We start from the raw sequence: 24535 nt of genomic DNA on the forward strand, positions 1-24535 counted from the left end.
AGGTCTAACTATAAAAAGGACACTAGCATTAAAGCAGGCCTTACTTCACTTCATCACTGACTGGAACAATGCAAAGCAAAATTTAGCAAAGAGCTGTGGGAGAGAAGTTGACTGTCTATGTGTTTCAGTTATTTTGTCAATGTTTTTAAAAATGTTTTCATGTTTCAGACAATGGTATTATGTTTTTAGACAATGTTCTTATCTTTTAGTAGTAGTTTTCAGTCTGTGTTCAAATGGATTTCAGTTTATTTGTTTTCAGGTAATACTGCCAAAATGTTCTCATGTTTCAAACAACGTTATTAGTTAGGATGTAACATGTACCAGTTTCAGTTATGTTTTTATCTGTGTTTAGTTAACACTGGCAAAATATATTCTTTGGGTTAGTTAGTTTCCATAATATACATAGCTATTTTTAAATGTTCAGTAGATGCTAATGTAAATATCAGTCAAGTTTCAGAATTTGACATTCATATCCAGTTGTGTGTTCAGCATACAACATTTCAGTTAAATCTTACTTCACATTATTCAGTCATTAGTTAAGGGTAATATGACAGACTTATTTGTTTATTATTCAGTCACCAGTTAAGGGTAAAGTAACAGAATTATTTGTTGTTACAGGCTTCTTATTTAAATAATAGTAGTAATAGTCAAGGCATTGTACATTTCAGTCAAATCTCAAAATAATTAAGGGTAAACTGATAGACTTATTTGCAATTACATTATTCAATCATTAGTTAAGAGTAAAGTAACAGAATTATTTCTACAGGATTATTATAGTTATTCAAAGCACTCAAGGCATAACAGGGCAGGCTTAATATGTTAATTCGGTTACAGATTACAATGCACGCTTACAGATTGCAGTGCACTTTACATTAGTCAGGATTTAAGGACACTAACAGACAATGCAAAGGTATAGATTTAAAATACAGAAAGTGTAGGTTTTAGTAAACTATTATAGCTCCTAAATAGTCATAAAAGTTAAAAAGGTAAGTAACATTATAAAATAAATGTAAGTAAAATGTATAGTCACAAGTTAATACAGAATATGGTAATTATGCTTCAAGACCATTTATAAAGTTATCTTTTTAGTGCAGATTTCAATTAGTCTTCAGAAAATAGCCATTATGCTTGATAGGCTATGCAATATGTGTCAGAAGAAGCTGTCTCAAGGAGGGGATTTCCTCTATATCCAATGCAGTAAAAGAAAATTAAGGTAAAAGGTATAACAAAGGTGAGCCAAGTGGGCTCAACAGTTGAGGCAAATCTGGCAAAGATCCAAGACATGCAGAAAATGCTAATAAAAGGGCACAATGCAAAGTTAGCAGTCCACTCCCTAGAGTAAGGTTGTATGTGTATAATACAGAACAAGGGGCACTGTTGCCCTACATGCCAAGAAAAAAAAAAATCAAGAGGAGTGTATAATATTTCTGCAGACTAACCCTATGTTAAGAAAACCTTGGTTGCAGAGAAGGGCCAGTTTCAGAAAAAAAGCATGGTACAGTATACAAATAAATTTTTCAAGACCTCTTCCTACAGGAAAAAGGGGGGGGGTTAATGTACAAGTTTAAAATAACACTCACATGAATACTCTAAAGACTATAAATCTAGGTAATATGAGATCAAATCATGAAGTTGAGACATTTCAATCAAAACAGGCCATAAATGCTCAAGTGACGCCTAGTGGTCAAATTTAAAATTGCAAGCTTATTCAAATCATAAAGTTAAAAGACTTCAATCCAAACAGGGCATAAATAATCAAGTGACACCTAGTGGTTAAAATTAAAATTGCAGGTTTACCATATATATATATATATATATATATATATATATATATATATATATATATATATATATATATTTTTTTTTTTTTTTTTTTTAGATTATAAGTCAAGTAGCATACAAGCTAAATACAGTAGTTAGCAATGTAAATGTAAGGTAACTACAGAGGTAAGTCCCAGTAGATTTTCATCAAGGGACCACAGGGGAAACTGTTGGAGCAGGGTTTTTCATTTTATAGACATTAGACAGGCTAAAAGAATAAAATAAGCTAGAAATGGTGTTTCATTTATGCATACATTTTAGAAAGCAGAAACAAAGAATCTTTCACTGCATGTTGACCTTGCTGGCTATGAAATGGTGTTTTATTTATGCATACATTTTAAAAAGCAGAAACAAAGAATCTTCCACTGAATGTTGACCTTGCTGAAATAACAGTTTGTCAATGGAAGATTGCAGAGAGTACTTGTTATGTTCTTTTCTCCAGGAAAGAATCAAGAGACATGTTAAGCTAAAAACAAGACATAGCCTAAGGATCAAGGATTAGGGGGTGGATATAGTCAATAGAGGAAAATTAATGAAAAAGAGAATATAATAGGCTGTGTTCAGGATAGCAGGGCAGTTAAGGTTCATTTGACCTGTTACTTCAGAGAAGATGTCTAACACTCAAGCATGAGTACAGAAAATAGGTCATCTAGCGACTATGTCAGTTTACGTTGTTCAGGACAATCAGAATGATGCATAGCAACTTGAATTGTTTAATGGAAACAGTATTTTGGATATTGTGAACATCTAATAAAACCTTATTAAATGAACTACAGTGTTTGTAGAATTCATGCTAAACAGTGCACAAGACTTGGTTCATAAGGGAGAGACTGACAAGTATTGAAGCATGAGCTTGGGTAATTAAGACTTTTGTTTCTCAGTCTCATGGCATACAGTGTTTCCAGCTAACTACGGTAAAGTACCTTCATATCAAATCTTACACCTTCCCCTCCAAACCATCCTGTTGATGTTGCAGAACATATTTAAATCCCTAGACTGAGTAGTTCTGATGACATTTGTCTTGCTGATATACAATAACTCCATCACTATTGGGTCAGAGGATACTTTGTATGCCAGACACAGGTCACCTCTTAGTCTGTAGGATACTGAGTATAAGGACAAGGCTTTGAGTCAGTCCATGTAGGACCTTTGTTTAGACCTTTTATCCTTTAGCTATGGTGTCTCTGTGGGTGTAAATTTATTGCATGAGTCTGAGTAGATACATGCCAAAGAGGGCATCATACTCAATGACTGGCCTCAAGAGGGCTGAAATTTATCATCATTATAATCAAGCCCTTTTCCATTTTTATGTGGAGTCAGGGTGTTGTGTCAGCTCTCGCCATCTCTCTATTTAATGACACTCTCCTGCCTTCTTCAAATCTCATGCCTGACTGTCACAGGTCTTCTCTCACACATTCCGTCCACCTCTTTCCTGTATGCCCTTGTTTCCTCTTGCCTTCTCCCTGTCTATCCCAAATCTTCTTCACCAAATTGTATCAACTTTTCTAGACATGTGCCCAAACCATTGTAATCTGTTCTCTTTGACCTTTACTGAACTTGGAGCTACTGCGGCTTCTGCTATTATGTCTTTATTTCTTCATCTGTCCCACAGTGTGCATCCTACCACCCATTTAAAGTACTTCATCTCCATCACCGCTAGCTTCCTCAACTGTTCTGGCTTTACTGATTAGGTTTCTGTACCATAAAGTAGCACTGGTCACACCACTGTTTTGTACACCTTACTTTTCAGCTTCGTTGGCATTCTTCTGTCACATACTACACCTGACAATCTGTGCCAATTGGCTGCAACCTCTCTGATTCTAGCTTTGACCTCCTCATTCAAACTTCCTTTCTCCTCAACCACCCCTCTTAGATACTTGAAGCTATTAACCTGTTCCACTATTTTCTCTTCTATCTGAATTTTCAGTTTCTACTGAATTCCACCATTTGCTGCCATTACAACTGTCTTATCAGTAGTCAATTTCATTCCATATGCCTTCAGTTCCATTCCCTTATCCTTTCTCAAAATTCTCACACAGAGTCTCCCTGTAATGCTGCATTGTCTACATACAGCAACTTTGTTGATCTGTCCCCTCCGACCTGTTTCCTAATGTAGTCCATCACCAGTACGAACAGCAGTGGGCTCAGAGTTGAACCCCTGGTGCACACTCTCTCTCAATGGGAACCCCTCTGTGAGACTGAACACTGTTCATAATTGAGGCACTGGGTCCTTGTACATAGCTTGCATTAGCTTCTATAAATTCTATCACTGTTTCGTGTATCCATTGTGACAGGAGTTTGATACCCCTGTACCACCCACAGTTGTGAATGTCCCCTTTTTTCTTGTAAACTGGAACTAGTATGCTTATTTTCCAGTCATTTGGGATATGCCTTTCTCTCCATACTGCTATAAGTACCCTCAGGAGCCATCTCTCCCCTTATCTCACCCAGAACCTTTATCATATCTGCTGTTACCTCATCAGAGCCTGCTGCTTTACCTGACTTAATTTTTCGTAGTGCTGTTCTTACTCCTTCTATGGTAGTCTCCTCCTCTACTTTCATCATAGGCTGTGTCTGGGCAGTGCAGCTTCTGTGGATGTTCTTTATTTAGAAGCTTCTGGAAGAGTTCCTTCTATATGCCTTTAATGTCCTGTGGACTGGTGAACAGGTTGTTGCTGGCAACTCTTATGAATGGTGTCTGACATTCTTCTTTATCTTTCTGTCTTTGCCTTGCAACCTGATAGAGTTTCTTTGTCTGTCAACCGACTTACTTTCCAAAAGATGGTAGAGTGCCTCTGACACATTGTTCTTTGCCTTTGAAACTACTCTCTTAGCATATTAGTTAGCCAACCAGTATTCCTTCCTAATCTGGTCAATCTTTCTATTTCCTACTTTTTCCTGCACTTCTTCTTTCTTTTGATGACTTCCTGGACTTCTTCATTCCACCACCAGCTTTCCTTATGCACCTTATTGCCATACCTTGTTTAGTTGCATATCTGTTCTATAGTCCTCACACATCCTGTTTTGTTGGGCTGCCATTCTTCTTCAACTCCACCTATCTCCTCTTCTTGAGGTGTAAGAGCCCTGAGTTAATTCCTTGAACTGTTGTTCTTTCTCTCCAGTCAACTTCCAGGTCTTCAGCCTAGTCTCTGTTGATCTTAGAGCCTTCTCTGACTACTGCTTGCAGTTAATTGTGGCAACCAGTGGTTTATGCTGTGGGTCAACTGTTTCACTGGGGATGACCTTGCAATCACTGATTCTACCCAAGTGCCATCTCCTTACTATGCGGAAGTCTGAGTTGCACGTTGGCCACTCTTATATGTGATCTTGTGACTGTCTCTCATTCTGAGCTATGTGTTGGCCACCATCAAGCCATTTGCCAGACAGATGTCTAGAATGGCCTCTCTTTCTTTATTTCTGATGCCCCACCCTTATGGACCCAGTTTGTCCCAATATGTGCATTCAAGTCACCCATTACCAACACTAAATAAAGCCCTGCTTCATCTAGTAGGTCCTGAAACTGCTGCCTGAATGCATTCTTTTCCCCAATATCATAACCCTGCTGTGGGCCATAGGCTGAGATTATGAATATTGCCCTGTCATTAGGCTGGAGTCTGATTGCCATGAGTCTATCACTAATTCTGATGACATCCCTCACTGTCTTCTGAAGCCTCTCCTTCACAATTCCCATACCATTTCTAGCCTGTCTTCCTCCTGAGTAGTAAACTCTGTATCCCAAGCCAAGTGGCTTTGCTGCACTGCCCTTCTATCTCTTCTCCTGGATGCATAGGATGTCTAGCCTCCTCTTTAGCATCATGCCATCCACTTCCAAGATGTATTCTGTCAGTAAACCTATACTGGGTGCAGCAATCCCTACTTCATGTTTAGCAGGTTGGTTTTACATCCAGCTTTCAGTCAACAGAGCAATTCCATGTAACCCAAGCTAGGCAACTAGACACCAGTCAGCCAACAACATATTAACCCAGGACTGCTAGGGGTTATGGTAGGCACACACTGGCTGAAATTATGAAATGAAAATGGCCACCTTTCTCAACAATCTTAAAGCCCTTAGGAACAATGCTAAACTGATGCATACAGTACCACATACTCAGTCCCTAAGGACATAGCAAATATACTAGAGAGATAATTTTACCTCAAATGTTACACCTTGTTGCCTCCAAATTTCTCCCTGCTTACCATTGTGTTTACACCCTCTCCAGAGATTACCTCAGATCAGGTCATAACAGCACTGGCCAAAGTCAAGAGCTCTAGTTCTGTGGATCCAAATAATGTGTCTGGTAACTTTTTTATCAATATGAAACACAGTCTCACCAGTTTGCTACTAAAGCTGTTCATGTCCAGCCTTGAAATTGTTTTTTTGCTTGAGGTGTGAATATAACAGCTGTAGTCATCCCCCTCTGCAAGGGAAGCCCAACAATGATCCTTGAGACTAAAGATCAATGAGCCATACCAACCTTATTTGTAAAGTAATGGAATGAATCAGTATGAAACTCATAAACAAAGATTTTGGCACCTTAAAATCCATGGCAAAAAAAAATGTTTTGGGTTTGTTAAGTGAAGATTTTGCCTATTAACCTTAGTAGAATTCTTTGTAAAAGTCACAATAATATGCAGGCAAATGCATACATACCATTTATCTTGATGTGGCAAAGTCTTTGCTACCATTACACATTCTGACATTATCAACAAACTAATCAAACTAAATGTAAACACATAAAACTGACAGCATCTAGTCAATCAAGATTGGGGGGCGCATTGTCTTCTAAAAGGTTTATTAGTAGTAAGGTGCCCCAGGGATTAGTGCAATGGCTTCTTCTATTTGATCTTTACTTCACTGATGATAAAGTTGATGTTAAAGATCTGCAGCTTCCTAATTTTGCAAACGATTGCAAACTTTGGGACATTCTCACCTGTTATGAGATCGCCAGATCCTCAACAAAGTCTAGCATGTACAAACCTATGGTGCAAGGATCACAGCCTAATGTTAATGGTAAAAAATGTAGTAATGTATTTCTTAAGAAACATGAGTACCCATGTGCATACCACATAAATGACACCTCCTCAAACCTAACATAATAATTTGGGACCTGGACACTTTTTTGAGACAATGGCCTTTCTTTTAACTAGCTTATATTTACTGTTGTCAGAAAGTCCATCTACCTAGCTCAACTGATTTATGTATTTATTTATTTGTTTATTTATATCTGTTAACATGAAATTTTTAATTAAACTCAGAGACCCCCTTTTCAGAGGAGGCCTGGGGAGAAAAATCTCCAAAAACTTGTAGAGAAGATTCATGTTAGAACAGTAAATAAATACAACATAGAAATGTAAATATTATTGCAAATTAATACTTTTGTACAATTCCAAGCATACATATTCTATATTATTCCTTAAGCACATTGTTTCATATAGCAATAAGAACATTGATTGCTTTAACAGTAATAGGCATAGTGTCTGGAAATGTAGAAAACTTGGTAGTAGGTGATAAGGTATTTTCATTTCAAAAGGGAATTAGCTTTTAGCATAGATGTTATACATTGCAAATAAAAGAATCCCAGATTAAATAGATCAGAGGAGCTGTATTTGATGCGGGTCCTTTTTCTCAGAAAAGCAAAGAAAGCAATTGGCTGTATTGGGAGTATTTTTATGTATTATTTTTATGTTTGCTAACCTTTTTATACTGGTAATTTAATTTGTCTTTGAGGTGTTGAATTAATCATTTTAAAAAGTCTTTAATTCCTGATTGCATAGTGGTATTAAGTTTTGAACAGTTTAGTGATTTCTGCACAGTTATTTGGTTTATACTGAATAGTGTGGACTATCTTTAGTTGAGTTTGTTACTTGTAGTACTAGTCGATGCAGTTTTTTAATGCATGAGAATAGTGCTCCTTGTTTGTGAGACCCGTGGTGAATTTAGCTTGTTTGTTATATATCCGTTCAAGCTTATGTAACTGTATCCTTCATAAGTTTATTAGTATGGCCAAAGCATATTTGATGACAGGGAGCAGTAGAGTTGTGCTGGTTCTTATCTCTGCTTGTTCTGTTTCATAGGCTGTTGATTTATATAATATATCTTTTTTTGTAGTTTTTGGACTATAACATGATCTATTTGATACTCAAATTTTAGTTTCTGTCCATAGTATTTTATTGTGTACAGCCTGTTCTATGTGAACATTGTGTGTAGTTTTGATATTTCAGAATGATATCTGTGTTGTTTCAGTCAAAAATAGCAATATTTTGGTTTTATTTGCATTCACTAGAAGTTCTGATTCACTTATCTAATTTTCCGCATGATGTAGTAATTGTTATGTAATGATCTGAAGAGAGGTACATACATACATACATACATACAAATATTTCAAGCACAGGCATTAATGCCCTTCTAGCTTGCCAATATACAAAAACACTTGTTCTCATAATAAGTGTCCAGGCTGTTCTTAAAAATATCTAAACTAGTACTTGCTTTAATGTAATTTGGTAGTCTGTTCCATGTATCAGCTACTCTGTCAGAGAACCAATTAGTACACCTCGCATTCCTATAGAATCTTCTACATAGGTTGTCTGATGATTCTCTAGTACTTAATGATAACCCCAAGCATTCCCAGAGGTAGTTGTCTATAAATGCCCTACATTCCTGAATAAGATCTTCTCTTAGATATCTGTAACAGACACTATACAAGTTCAGATATTTTTGCCTTTCATAATAATTTAAATTTTCACATCCATGGATACCCTCGGTATATTTCCTTTGTATTCTTTCTAGTTTACTCATGCTTGTTTTCTTATTGGGTTTCCATATTGTTATTCCAAACTCAAGTTTGGGTCTAATTTAACTAACAATGACTTCAGCATTTTTGATTTCTTAAACTTTATAAATCTTTTTATACAACCTATAGTTCTATAACTATCATTAACCAATTGGTTGATATGATTAGAAAAACTCATAGCTGGATCTACTCATATGCCCAGGCCCTTAAATGAGTCTACAGTTTCAATCACTGTGTGCTGTATTAAACATTCACTGTTCAATTTAAGTCTCCCAAATCTTATATGCTTAGTTTTTGATATATTTATCAGCATATTATTCTCCTGTGCCCAAATGGTCAATTTAGTGAAGTTATTTTGCAATCATGCCTTATCTGTAACACATGTAATCAGTTTACCCAATTTCAGGTCATCTGTGTACAGACTGTAGAACACCTCAGATGAAAAAGTTAGGTCTGAAAGATACAATCTAAACAAGTAAGGGTCTAGGACAGAGCCCTGTGAGACACCCTGACTGTAACCAAGGATTTCACCTGTCCAGTTGCTGTATGATACTTGTCATGTCTTATTTGTAAGCCATGCAGCTATCTATCTTATTAAGAGTACAGCAATACCTAGTTGTTCTAATTTATTGATCAGTGTTTTGTGTATGACTCTGTGAAATGTTGAAGTTAAATCTATACAAATTACATCACAGTACAATTTTTCATTCATAGCTATTATATTGTTATAGAACATCATGTTACAGATAGTAATAGATCTATTTTCAACATATGCATGCTGATATAGGGTTTCAAGTTCCAACCTATCCAGTTATGATAATAACTTATCCAATATTACTTTCTCCATTACGTTTCCATAACATGAAAGTAGACTTCAGGTTCTACATGACTCTGGATTTGTCCTACTCCCCTTTCCCTTAAAGACAGGTTTAATAAGTGCATGTTTGCAATCTTGAGAAATCTCCCCATATTTATATGACCTAGTGAATAATCAATATAATGGTACCATAACTTTTTGCTGAAGTGTTCTCAGGTCATTATTACTAATTCAGTCTCCCTCCTGTGCTTTGTTTGGATCCAGTTTGTACTGTTCTTTTTCAATATAATCTAATTTGATTCCTGTATCTGAGGTTACCTGGATGTCACTAGGACAAGTTATCACCCCGTGTGTAAAACCAAACTTTTCTGCATAAGATTTTGTAAATAATCTGTTGTGTCTGAGAACAAATTTTAGAATCTGCACAGTTTATCAATTTGTATGTCTTTACTCCTTCCAGTGTATCTTAACTATCGATAAAAAGATTTCCTATTATGCTCAGTATCTTTATATACATTTTCTTCAATTTTTTTTTATCTTGTTTCACACTATGCTTAATCTGTTTGTACAGCTTGTTTATTTCAGTTTTCAGAGTTGTAGTTTGACCTCTCTTCCATTTCTTATATTTGTTGTTTCTCACCTTAATTAGATATCTTATTCTTATGGAAATATATCCCCTGACATTGTATGTCTAGATCCTGATGTTAAACAATATTTTTTGCACTCAAACAATTTCTCTTTCAAAACTGTCCACATTGCATCTGCAGTTTTTCAACTGAACACCTTACTCCAGTTAGTTTTACATAGTGACTGTTTCGCTTCCATATAATCTATAATTAACCTTCTGTGCATTGTGTTTGGCAGAATTATCTAGCAAGAAATTAACCTTTATAACCTCATGATCACTACACATCAACAGTGGTAAAACTTGAGTTGAAGTTACAGTAATTTCTTTAGGAGCACAAACAATGTCTAGCATGTTCCATCCCATGGCATTTTTTTTGCAGTCTGATGCAATTGTTGTTCCTGAATATATGTTGCGAATAATTTCCTTACTAATGTTGTTGAATCAATATTATTCCCGTCTGTTTCTGGTAAATTTAAGTCCCTACCTAATACTATTCTTCTCTTCTGTGTTTCAGGCAAGAAATGTATAACTGCTTGTAGGTCATCCGCACTTGACATTGGTGGTCTCTACACTCCAACAATTGTTATATGTTCCAGGGTTGTCTTTATTGTCACAGTTACGCAGTCTATAATATTGGTGTTCTCACTGAACATGTGATAATAACAGGTCTCATAAATATCTCTCATCCCTATCATAACAGCTCCACTTGATTTTTTGTTAGAATGTCTGTTACAGTAAAAACATTTATACCCTGACAGAACTGGTTTCCAGTCATTGTTCTTTAACCATGGGCCGGATTCATGAAGGCTTGCACTGAGTCTAAGAGTAGAGTAAGACTCCATGCAGCCAACATGTCCGCCAAGCGATGCAGGAACAGCCGGTAGGGGTGTGCAACAGAGCTCTCAAAACTAGTCCTACACGGACAGGGCTTGGATATGCAAATTACCTCAATTGCAGGCGAAAGCTATGCAAATGAGGTAAATTTGCGATCTAGGAAACCCAAACCTGTCCGAGTAGGAGTAGTGTTATTTGCAGAAATGTACTCAGTTGACAACTGAGTATGGTTCTGCAAATAGCAAAACGGAGCCGTGACAGCTCCAAAAAAAGGATGCATTTACAGGAGGAAGCATGCCAATGGCTAAAAATACGGCCATTGGCAATGTGAAGTGATGCAAAATAAAAATAAAATAACTTTTTTTTTAACATCCCGATCTCCGGGGTTTAAGCGTAGCTCAGCGCCGCGCAAACGTGCTGCGCCCTAAAAACCAGAAAATCAATAATTAAGATCCACAAATGTGGATTTTATTGCTGATATGAATTTACAATGCAAGTGAATGGCAGGCTGAAGACAACATGGCCACCGAGTAGAGGTTGCTAAGGGGGGAAGCTCAGTCTAAGAGATGTAACCAAGCATTAGTAGGCAATCCTATGCAAATGAGGGTTAGGATAGTGAATCGCAAGTTTACATAGCAAATGAGCACAGTCAGTGGAGTGTAGGAGTAGGATAAGGGGAGTAACAGAGTAGAAGATAGGTGACATCACGAGGGGGGTATGTATGAAAGAAGTGAAGCTCATTGGAGCAGAGTGGCATGTGTCAGCTGACATTTACATATCATTGAAAGAGGTGTGTCAACAGGTAGGCTAGGTAAAGTAAAGAAATTGAAGGTGTATGCCATGGATAACATCAAAGTTTCTTGGTGAGCGTGCATGCGCGCGTGTGTGCACCAGTAAACCCGAGTAAGACAGTGTGCACGTGTGTAAGCATATGTGCGCGCGTGTAAGCCGGAGTAAGCATATGTAAGGCTGTGTAAACAGTTGTAAGCACGTTTGTGCCGGTGTGCGCACATTTTAACAAGAATAAGCAAGTTTTAGTCCATGTAAGCATGTGTGCGCGTGTGTTAGCTGCTGTGCGCATGTTTGCGCTTGTGTGCACGGCGCTCCCCCCTGAGGAAACAGAAAGGAAAAAAGAAGCACACCAAATAGTAGGAAGTTACCAGGGAGTACTAGCAGAGCTAGCGGGTGAAAACAATCAGAATCAGGCAATTACACAGGCAGTACACTAGCCCAGCCCAGCCCAGCACTTAAAACTCTGCAAACAACAGTCCATTATGTTTCTCTCAAGAGACACTGCAACACTGCAGTAAGCTAATAGAAGTGAAAACTGAAAAAGCTTTACTGAGACAAAAAATGTTAGGGGCTGCCATTGCTTTTATAAGGCAACATATGCAACATGCTGAGGGTGGTGATAATGCAAATGCTGCTGGACAACCCACAGTGAGGAGACGGAGAAGAGTGTACAGGCCCAGGGTAACCTACCAGGGGCTACATGAGCTGGAGATAGTGGAGCACTATAGAGTGGACAGAGACTTCTTGCAGCAAATTGCTGAGCTGTGCAGGCCACGCCTCACACATAGAACCAACAGAGGGGAACCCATCCCAGTGGAAACCAAGGTATGTGCTGGCCTAAGAATATTAGCACTAGGTACCTTCCAGAGACCAACTTGTGATATGATGGGGATATCACAGGCATCAGCATCCAGGGTACTGCACCAGTTCCTGGATACCATGTCAGCACATGTCGGTGATCATGTATATTTCTCCAATTCCCATGAGGTATTGGCCAGCAATATGCATCTCTTCCAGCAAATAGCGGAATACCCTGAGGTAGTGGGTGCAATAGACTGCACGCACATACACATCAAAGCACCAGCCGGTGAGCGGGGTAGGGTCTACTTCAACCGCAAGGGCTTCCCCTCCATCAACTGCCAGGTCATGTGTGATGCCCAGGGCATAATACTGAATGTGTGTGCTGGCTGCCCTGGAAGCTACCATGATTCCCATATCTGGCATCTGACGCAGCTGTACCAGACATCCCACATGGTCACCTAGTGGGGGATGCTGGCTATGCACTGGGGCCGTGGCTGATGACACCCATCAGAAACGCACACACACCTGAACAGGAATGCCATAATGAGGCACACGCACAAACACAAAGTGTAATCGAGCGTGTATTTGGGCTGCTCAAGTCACGGTTCCAGTGCCTGGACACATCTGGTGGAGCCTTGCAGTACTCACCAACTACATGTACCCAAATTGTCATGGTATGTGCTATGCTACATAATATGATCCTGCGAAAACAGCTGCAGCAGGACCAGCATAGGCCAGGGCCAAACAGCCCCCCACCATTGCCAAGGCCATCACAGGCAGAGCGTGACTCAGAGAAGGAACAACCTGAGCCTGCCCCAGTAGGCAGAAGGAGGTGTGCCCAGTATGCTTTGGCCTTGGCAAAGAGGCAATGCATAGCACATACACTGGCTCAGTAGGAACTCTGAAAATGATATCTCTCTATGACTCGCACATATAGTAAAAGGGATGCCTAAGTTGACACTACCTGCTTTCAAACATGTATAGGGATTGTAGTATGTGCATCCGACATAGCCAGCCCTGCAGCACCACCTGAGGCATGATTGCCATGTGTTAAGCAATATAAAGCAATGCTAAACAGCATTTACCACCATGTAGTATATGTAAAGAAAATCACACACACCAACTAGCACAACTGTGGTCAATGTTGAGTAATACTGGCCAACATCCAGCAATGTTGGTTAATATTGAGCAGTGTTGGACAAGCTGGGTCTAAGTAGGGCATAGCTGAACAAAAGCCAGCATGCTCGTATTTGCTCTACTGGCCCTTAAGCAGTCTGGTCTGCTCAGTATGCAAATATAAAGCAGTGATGGGCCTCGTACCCAGGATACTGTGCACTATAGTCATAGTACTGAACCACTAAACCATGACAGTATTGCAGTGGTCAGCCTGTATGAAGAAATGTTGATAAGTCTATGCAAAGTATTCCATGGAAACCCTGCAGGCACAGCATAATCCCTGTCGAGTTATGACACAAAGGTGAGTCCCGCAGTAAGAATAGAACCTGACTTTCAACACACACAGTAGAAATGTTAATATTGGACATGTACACATACATCAACAAATGTAGTGGACCTCAGACAGCAACATACTGAAAGGTCACACTGGGCATGCTCACACACTTGAATAAATGAGACAAATGTCAGGCAACAGAACACTGACAGTCTGAACTGGGTATGCTCACACACTTAGGCCATGTCGAAGTACAGCAGTGGGCCACACATATCAGGAAGTTGCATGTGTTAACCCAGGAACCTCTCACTATCCAGCAATCTGCCCTGTGCACACAGTTATATGACAACAGACACATATATAATATAGTGGAACCCTGTCATAATCAAATATGTTCTGCAGATACCTAAGTTGTTCACAGAAAGTGGGAAAGCAAAGACGATAAAACCTGCAAACAGTATCAGCAATAAGAATTGTGCATCCTGAACATTATCATAGGTTCAGAGGTTGATACTAGGCTATCTGCCCTAGCACATGTACAAGCCTAGCCAGAGTGTGTTTGGCTTTCGCAACCCTGTCAAAGTAGAACACTGTGCCTGTGAATAGTAGGTCACACAAGATAGCCCATTTACATTTAGTGTATTGTGCCTCTGTCTAGCAGGGACCCAGAAGATATCCCATGGGTAAACATACGATCACCCATTCACTTATCAAGATGTCTCCTGTAGGTGGTCAGTGGGTGGCTCTGCCCATGCAAAACCGGGATTACAATCCGGAGTGAGTGGAGCCTCTGGGATAAGAATCTGTCCCTCCAGCATGTCCTAATAACATCTGTGCTGAGGTATATGACCCTGGAGTGTATAGCTCCAAGGGAGTTGGATATCCTGAGGTGGAGCATGTCCATTAAATCTGGGTCGTATATTTCCTTAAACTACAGGCACACAACACATCCGAGTAGGTGGTAAGCGACTGAGTAGAACTGGAGTTACTGTATCTGAACTGTGCAGGGCATCCGTGTGAGTCCCTACATCTGCTTTTTCAGGAACATTTGTGGCCATTACAGTTGCTGAGGTGTCGGGTAAGGTACATCCCAAATGTGGCATTGTAACCAAGCATGGTCGTGATGAGTATAGGGGCACAATGACCTCACTTGATCAACATGTGAAACCATATGGGATAAGGTGGGCTATATAGAAGTTCTGTCTAACCACTTTGGCAATGTGATTGTCAAAGGCAAGAGTACGAACAAGTCGTGTCCCCAAACTCCTAACAACTACTACCATATGTAATGGATTACTACCTATGTGGTAATGTGTGGGCATGTTGTTATTCCCAAAGGGGATGACTATGCAACTAATGGCATTTAGCTGTAGGCCATGGCTCAGGCAACAGTCATCCTATCTCTGGGAGACCCTGTTTGAGTATGCATGTGCCAGCTGGAGAGTTGATTATGGCACCCAGTTTGCAGTCATCTGTGAACATGGTCAGCCATATTCCTCCTGTGTTAGCCTGTACATCACACAAATATATACTGAACAACAGAGGCCCCAGGACTGAGCCTTGTGGGATGCCATGTGTAACTAGTGTATAGTCAGACATGGCACCTGCAATACTGAGCATGTGGGTGCTATCCCTGATCCAGGTAGCAATCCATCGTGTGACATATGTGTCGATATTGACGCCGATGAGCCTATGCATAATGGCCAAGTGGGGTATTGTGTTGAAGGGTTGTGCAAGGTCCAGGCAGGCTGTGTGGACAACCGTCCCTACATCGATGGACCTGGTAACTGTTTAAAGAATATGAACAGGTCCAAGAGGCAAGATCTGCCCACAACAATGCTGCAATGCATAGGACCCAGTGTCTGTAGGTTCCCGATGTCTATGTGCATGAGTCCCATTACAATACGCTCCATAGCTTTGCAGAACAGGCTAGTTAGCCTTATAGGCCGATATTGTCTGTGGTCCATTGTGGCAGCAACTCTGTGGAGCGGGACCACTATCGCTGTACGCCATTCCATGGGTACATATCCTGCAGTAACTCTGATATTGAACAGTGACGTAATGTGAGGGTTATGTCTGTCATGAAGCCCTTGTAAGACACAGGCCGGGACACCGTCTGGTCCCATTGATGCTGTGTTGTCCACTGTGGGGAGGGCAGCACTCACCTGTGTATTTGTGATGTCAGAGAGGTTACACTCTGATGGGATGGACAGTAGCTCCTTAGGGGGGATGGGGGGGAGACATCTGCATTGAACCTGTTTGCCAGGATGTTGGCAATGTCTGTGGGTTCAGGGTATGTTTAGTCAGTATGCAGTAACTCACAGCATATCAGCGAGTGTCCACTCAGGTACCTGAATTAACTGAAGAAGGCCTTGTGAGTGTCCTACATGTCTGGTGCAATTGTCCGTTAGAAGCGGGCCTGACATAAATACATGAGTGATTGTAGCTGTCTGCTAGTACAGATCACAGATGCCTTCCCTGTCTGGGATTGTGCTCTATCATGTAGTAGTGTTCCTCCTTTCGTTGTATAGCTTATTAATGGCTGGGGTCTACCAGACAGGTCCCCTGCCATTGGAGGAGTGAGTCAAGTTGTTATTTGGGATAGCACGATCCATGCAGTCCACTAGGTGTGCATGGAATGTGTATGTAAAGGATTCAGCAGTCTGAGCCATACTTACCACTGTCCCAGGGTCTCTGAAGGATACCACCTTGGTTTGGAGAAGTGTGACGTTTGCTTTTGAGAAGTTCACCAAGATTACCCAGGATGGGTGTGGGGATGGGATATGGATGTCCAGTGAGATAAATATATGTTCTGACCTTACCAATGAGGGGTATATCTCAGGTGTGGAACATATAGTCCCCATGTTGGTGATGATCCTGTCCAATATATTGTCCCCTCTTGTGCGTGTGGTAACCGGTTGTGCCATAGCATATGAGTTTACAAGTAGTAGCAACTATTGGGCGAAGGTGTTGGGGCCTGAGTACTATCCCCAGTCAATGTGTGGTATTTGAAGTCACCCAATATAATGGTGTTTGGGGAGACCTCCATATTGTCCAGTGTTCCCAGGAAAGCCGAGTGTGGTTCCTGAGTTTGGGAGGGTGGTCTGTAGCAGGCAACAAACCAAAAGGCAGATTTGCACAATGTTTGGTGCATATGTATGGTCTGTGATGCTTTGTGCAGTGCTACCAACCTGGAGGTATGTGTATCTGTGATGTATATGGATACTCCCCCTATTTGTGTTGGCCATTCCGAGTTTTGTGGTCATAAAGCATGGTATGAAATATAACCTGGTAGTGCTGCTGTGCATTTGGAAGCCAGAACCAGGTGTCTGTTAGTGCACAGATATCGCTATTGTCCATACTAAGGAGATTCCTGAGTGGGCGCAATTTGAGGGTAACACATCTTGTGTTGAGCAGCATTACCCTCAGTGTCATGTACTCTGTAATGTCTATTGAGGTGGGTTTGTCTTTTTAGCCCCGCTTAAAAAAGGCAGTATGGTGTTAGCAAGTGCCTTAGCCAGTATTCGAAAGTCCAAGGGTGACAGGTGCAAGCTGTCCATAGGGAAGCTACGTGGCATGTCGAGCATGTCACCCCAGGCTGACAGACACTGTATCCCCTTTGAATGACACCAATATGTTAGCCAACTGTTAAACGTGATCAGTTTGTTGGTATACTGTGACATCATACTTGGTGAGTGTAAGATGCTAGACAAGGTCACTGTCATACTGGCCTGGGCTGCATGATCAGAGAGTTCCTCTATGTATCACATCAAGTGGTCCAGGGAGGAACATCTGAGGTTGTATACACCAGCATGGACAATGATGGAGCCAGTCCTATACTTGCTTTGGAGTGACCTGAGTGTATGTGTTATGTTGCCGATCCTGGCACCCGAGAGACAGCTCAAAGTGACTATTCCCTTGTTTGGCCTGGTGAGTGGGACGTCAGTGTGTCTGACAATAAGTGTCACCTATTTCAAGTGTATTAGGTGTGTTGTTTAGCCTGAAGGGCAGTGTCTGTGTGGCACACTGACATTGTGAACTATGTGATATGGGGGTATTGTAGTGGGGTAGCAGTCGTTTGTGTGTCTGCTTTGGAGGTCTCTGCTGCTTAGGCAGAGTTTATGTAGAGTCTCTGAGTATGTTTATGTGTGATAATGTGGTTTTGATTGCTGTTGCTATAGGTTTATGTGAGACTGATATGTGGTGTGTGTGGTTACCTTCACCACCTGATAGACTATGCCAGTCATGGGTCGAGAGAGCTCAGCCTCCTGTATGTCAATATTGTTGCATCTCTCACATATATCTGAGTTTGTTGGAAGGAGGAGAGGGTTGTCTGTGTACATGAGGCAGATGTGACATTGTGTCGAAACCACAGTATTCACTAGCTGGGCTGGAGAGTACACACGAAACCGACCCCTGGACATGCCAGGATATTATGATGACATACTCGGTAGCCTTATCACAAAGGATCAGTAGGGTGTTAAGTGTGTAAAAGAGTATAACAGGGATTAGTGCTCAGGTTTGTTGGTGTTTTGTAAAGAGTAGCTGAGAAGGAGTCCAGTCTGAATCATGACACTTCCTGCAGCTATGTCATAATGTCATAAATAGCAATGTACACTCATATATGTCCTGAGTCAGGGCCAACTGTACCTGACTGACAATGCCGACATCTTGTCAGACAGGCCCATATATACATACCCACCTCCCACTGACGATAGTCCCTGTCATCATACCAGGAGATATCACATGTAGAATGGCTGAACAGCTCCCCCCAAAGCCAAAAGCATGGCAGCAATTGGATTACATTGTTTCCCAATATGTGTCATACATGAACTACAAAACAAACAGACCCTGCACCTGAACAGTCTGTTGAGCCTCACCCTCTCCACAGGATCTGAACAGTTGAATGTGTTACAGCAACATATGGCCCTCCCCACAAATGTTGGTGAACAACACAGCATGTGAAGTATAGTCCAGTAAGCCTATGAAGTCTGATCTGCAAGGCCATGGAGGCCATCATGGTTGATGTCATAAACAGAGCTATTGGACACTGACAAACACACAACCCTACCAACTGTGGTATGTTCGTGTGCAGATCATGGTTCCCAAACATGCTAGACTGTTTGCAAGGTAGCCACCCAGGACATACATCACTGAACAGAGCTACACATGTCCCACATAGACTTTGAATAGCCCTTTATCAACATCCCAGACACATGTCGTATCCACAAAACCAACAATCTGTGCATATGAAGGAATATCAATGTGTCCACAGATAGATCACACAAGGTAAGAATTATGGGGTCCTGTTCAAGCTGTTGACACCTGCCGACCCACATGGCTCATTCCTGGGATTGCATAAAACAAAGTGTACACACATTACCATGTCCAGTCTGATGATGTCAGCATCCTACAAATATAGCAGGAGAAAAGAAACCACCCAGTAAAACATGTAGCGCGCTGTGTTAATGTGTATCTCTCTAGTATCATAACATAGTAAGGTAGGGGTTTGAATCCTGCAAATGCTGACTGTGTGTGTATTATTTCCTTTGAGAGGAGTGCCCTTTTTGGAGACTGGGAAAACACATTAAAAGAGATACATTCCTCTTTGGAAAGTCTGATGATGACAGCATCCTACAAATATAGCAGGAGAAGAGAAGCCACCCAGCAAAGCATATAGCACGCCGTGTTAATGCATATCTCTCCGGTATCTTACCATACTTAGGTAGGGGTTTGAATCCTGCACTTGCTGTGTGTGTGAGACACAAGTTGGTCAATGCAGTGTGGGTTTTGCTTTTACTATGGTATGACATATCATGATTAAAACAGTATGTGCATTGCACACATCAGGTATCTGGTAGCAAATAAATATGTGTACATGTGACCTCAATCAATACATAGGTGTGAAGCCTGCATACTACATGAATACATTTGTTTCCTTTGACAGATTGTGCCGCTGCTTCTCAGATCGTAGATCACATATGTATGTATGTGACAAGCCCGGCCACTGTAGTGATCAGTGGCCAAGGTCATCTGTGCCACACACACTCATGACAGTTACTATAGAGTACTGCGAGTGAGGGTACATGCCTGGGGTATATGTCAGACATGTTCATACACAACAACGACTGGCAATAATGGACAGTCATTATACGTGCACAACAGCCCTGTGGATATGCATTCAGGCCCCTAATGTCTTATGTGACACACCAAGGGACTCCACAATACCTATGGATATGTGGATACCAAGGGACAGATGACATAACACATGGCTGTATGTACAAATTGGTACCCAACATACATGTTGAGGGCTACCACCTATGTGGTACTGTCGGGATAGTATGTATAGTAAATGTGGATGACTATGCCATAGTCGGCTTACTGCTATACAGCATGTATTGGACAACAGGTATCTGTCTGTATGATACCCTTGTGTAGGATATGCGTCCCATCCACAGAATGCATTGTAGGCCAATGCATGCATTTCCAGATGTGGATGGACATTTCCCTAGTGTGTTTGCATGTACCTAAGAGGGCTATATGCCAAACAGGTGTGGTCCCTGGAATGGGTGGCGGTCAGTACCACTGGTTACTGTTATAGTATAGTATCGGAAGGATCCAACTGTTACTGAGTTCCCTACAACTGTGTGTCATTTGTCAGGACATCATCTAATGATTGGTTATAGTCATGCTGTTGTGTATACTACCAGACTGCAAATCATTGACAGATATTAACAGTATCACCCACAGCATAGTGTCAACCCATGTCATACACACGTGTACCCATGTTAGTACATATCTGTAGTAGAATGCATACTGGCCATCGAAAGATACTATGAGATGTTAACAATGTGTACAACAGGGTATGTCACACGTCTCATGTGTCTACTATGCACGTACATGCAGACAGTGCGCACCCACCATGTTCACAGATGTACACCTGCTAATCTGTAATGCACACATCACACACGTACTGTCCACTCACTAACACATGCTGGCAACACTGTACAATTCAGCCAAGTGGCACATGGGTGGACAATACATACTCAGACCTAACACTGGTGTAAACAATGCTACACTGACAATCAGAGCTGTGATGCATAATGCCTGCTCAGATATACCTACAAGGATATCATTACACTTTCCTGTTGACAACTTGCTAATATTGCTACACTGCTATAATGTCACCCTGTGCATCAGAACCATGTTAGCCTGTTCCTGCATCAATGTTACAGATGACAGGAGGAGGCACAGGTGTCATCATATGCACAGGGTGTGTTGTTGGTTTGCCAGAGCCCGACATTGACCCATCCAATCGACGTGTGTGTGTGTGTGTGTGTGTGTGTGTGTGTGTGTGTGTGTGTGTGTGTGAGGGACAACAGTACATCATGGGCCAATGTTGATGTAATGTGTGTGTGTGTATGTGTGAGCCCTAGTTGTTTGGTTAATGTGTGTGTGTCTGCATGCACACAGCTCCACCATGTGGCTGCCATATATGGGAGGTTGTGGGACAGCCACAGACTGTACCTGCTAGTCTGTACAGATCACTGTCTCTAGCCACAGACATGGTACCTGTGCCTGGCAGGGGTGCTACGGGCAGTATCGGGTACCAACCCTGACTGGGTACTATCATCAGAGGCATAGGTATGATGACTGGGCTCATGTCCCTGCTGGGACTGGCCAGAGCCACGTGCACGTGGTCTACTAGGACGGCCAATGGACAGGCCAGCCCCAGCATTGCTGGGGATGGTACTGCCACTACGGGAGCAGCTGTGATCTGTGTGCCATCTGCAACAACTGCCAGCTGTTGCTGGCATGCGTCCATGTCGATGTCTCAACCATCCCGCACTGTCCTGGCTCATGGAAAACACATTGTGGAAGGCATTTAATGTCTCCCCCCAACGTCTATCAATGACCTCGGTGTAATTCTGGATGGCACCAGCAGGGTCACGGATGCTGTCATTGATAGCGGTGTAATGGGCCCTCTGCACCCTTAGTCCCTGTCTGGTGTACTGCTCCATACGTGCCTGTGCCTGCATTACAGCCTGGAACATACTGGAGGTTGTAATACCTCTGGGGGCACGTCTGCCAGATGCAATACGATCAGTGGTGCTCCCCTGAGAACCCCTGGACATCCGCCTATGTGGTACCATTCCAGGAATCCGACTATGGCTGCTGTGAGGGGATGCACGTGCCATGGGTACCACACTCTCCTGGTCAATGCCAACTGTATGCTGTTCCTCGGCTAAGGCCATTGGTGATGAGGGATGTATTGGCATTATGAGTGTGCACATAGATAGGGTTGAATGCTGCGTACTGTCGATTGGTGGACCAACGACAGACCCTGTCAAACCTTCCTGTGCCAGAATACATGTCTCATCATCGCCACTATTAGTGGCAGTGACTTCAGGTTCCCTGCTGCTTTCAGCCACCCCAAACTCAGCACCTGTGAGAGGAAGACAGGAAACAAACTTTACAATCTGTACATGATGTTAGCACACATGCACACATGCACACATGCATGCATGCATGCACACATGAACATGCACATATGCACACATGAACAAATGCACACATGCACACATGCACAAATGCACACATGAACACATGCACACATGCACACATGAACACAAATACACTCCTCAGTACAGCACATATACACACACACACACACACACACACACACACACACACACACACACACACACACACACACACACACCAGCAATCAAAAACATACTCAGTAGTGAAGGTGGGTGACAGTATCACAAGGCAGTCACCTCACATGTGTCAGCATGCAGAATATGTGTTGATCAAGATGCAGTGCAAGTGTAGACGGCCCTATTTAATGACATTATACATGGCTTTGATGCATGTGTGTAGTTGTTCAGTGATTGGCTACACCCTGGAACACAATGTGTACATGGACACAACATTGCTGTGCATGTATTATCAGATCTGCAATGTCCTGTGCACCATCACTCACAGGTATACATATCATGGCTGCATGTGTTATCTGTGTGACACATAGATTGCCATGTGTGATTACAGTGTCTGTGTCCATAGCAGATAATAGTGGGCACAGGTGTAGCACATGCATGCTATGTACACACACGGGATGAGTGGTGCATGTAGACGTGAAGGAATCCCAATGCTCAACATGGCCATTGTACAGTGGTTATAGTGAGTGTGGGACATATTGCAGATATGTCGGTGCCAGCCATGACATGGCATGCTACATGACTGCAACATTAAACGCCACACATACCCAATGGGTGTCATGTGACCTATACACCCAATAGCATTCCAGGACATATATGTGACACTTTGTACAGATGGCGACTGCTGTGCATATTGTGTATACTGGCATATGTAAGCACACACACAACATGCTATGCATATTGTGTATAGGTGCATATGTTTGCACACATACAACATTGAGGTGCAAAGCAATGAACTGTGGTCACTGTAACTGGATGGGGTGTAGTACCATGTGCCATCATCATCATGCATCTTGTGGTCACACACGGCTACTAATGTGTGACAGACCACCGCCTAGCATGCTGTACCTGAACTGCAGTGCCGTGGCTACGTTCACAGTTACACAGCCACTTTGTACATGGGTGTGTGAGGTGCCCAATAAGGAGCATTGCCTAACATGACGGTGTTATGTGTTGAAGAGTGCTGCACAGCTCCATAATAGGCCTCTACCCCTGTGGTACATCATGTGTGTGTGGATGACATGTGGGATACTGAAGTGTGACCTTACAGCTGGTGTGTGGTAACGCCATATGTAGCATGTTTTTGTGTACTGCGTATGATAAACGTGTTATGTTGTGTACAGCTGTAGCAACTATGCCTATCCAATGTGCATTACGGTGTTGCCACAACTGTGTCTGATGCTCTGTGTATTGCATGTCATTGAGGCAGCTACTGACATTACTGAGCTGTGCAACGTCTTACAGCAAACATGCACGGCATGCATTATGCGTAGGTGTGTTACGTGTACATGGCCTACACCTCACCAATGACATGCACATTTCATTACCAACATTGCAGTTATACCACACTCACCAGCATGGATCGTCTGCCCTGCTGTCACACCAGAGGGACCTACGAGAATATGAGAGAGTTTGTCAGTGGCCACAACTGTGGCATTGCTACAGTGGGTATGCTAAACTACAGTAGAGCAACAGTCAACAGTCACAGATGTAGAGATAATATTCCAAATATCAGTACTACACAACACTAGGCAGCACAACTGCTAAACACACAGTACACATCTCACGTAGACATAATCTAACAATACAGTTAACTGTAGTCTACAGCTAGGGCATGTTACCTGCTCGCTCCATGTGAACATGCTGGGTGGCTCCAACCTCCATGACAACACATGTCAGAGGTAGCTGCTGCTGTTGTCCAGGAGCCACCATGCTTAGGAGCAGCTCCTCCACTCTGGTGAGGGGGGATGAATGGCCACCCCACCACCTGTGGCAAGCTGTTGTCTTTGGATATCAGATGCACGCCGTCGGACATGTCTAATTAAATCACTGCAGTGATGGCGTACCTGCTCATATGTCCGGTTATGCATGCCTATGTCA

This window comes from Protopterus annectens, chromosome 7.part0, assembly GCF_019279795.1.
Source record: "Protopterus annectens isolate FY-2018-M chromosome 7.part0, PAN1.0, whole genome shotgun sequence".
NCBI classification, from domain to species: Eukaryota; Metazoa; Chordata; order Ceratodontiformes; family Protopteridae; genus Protopterus; species Protopterus annectens.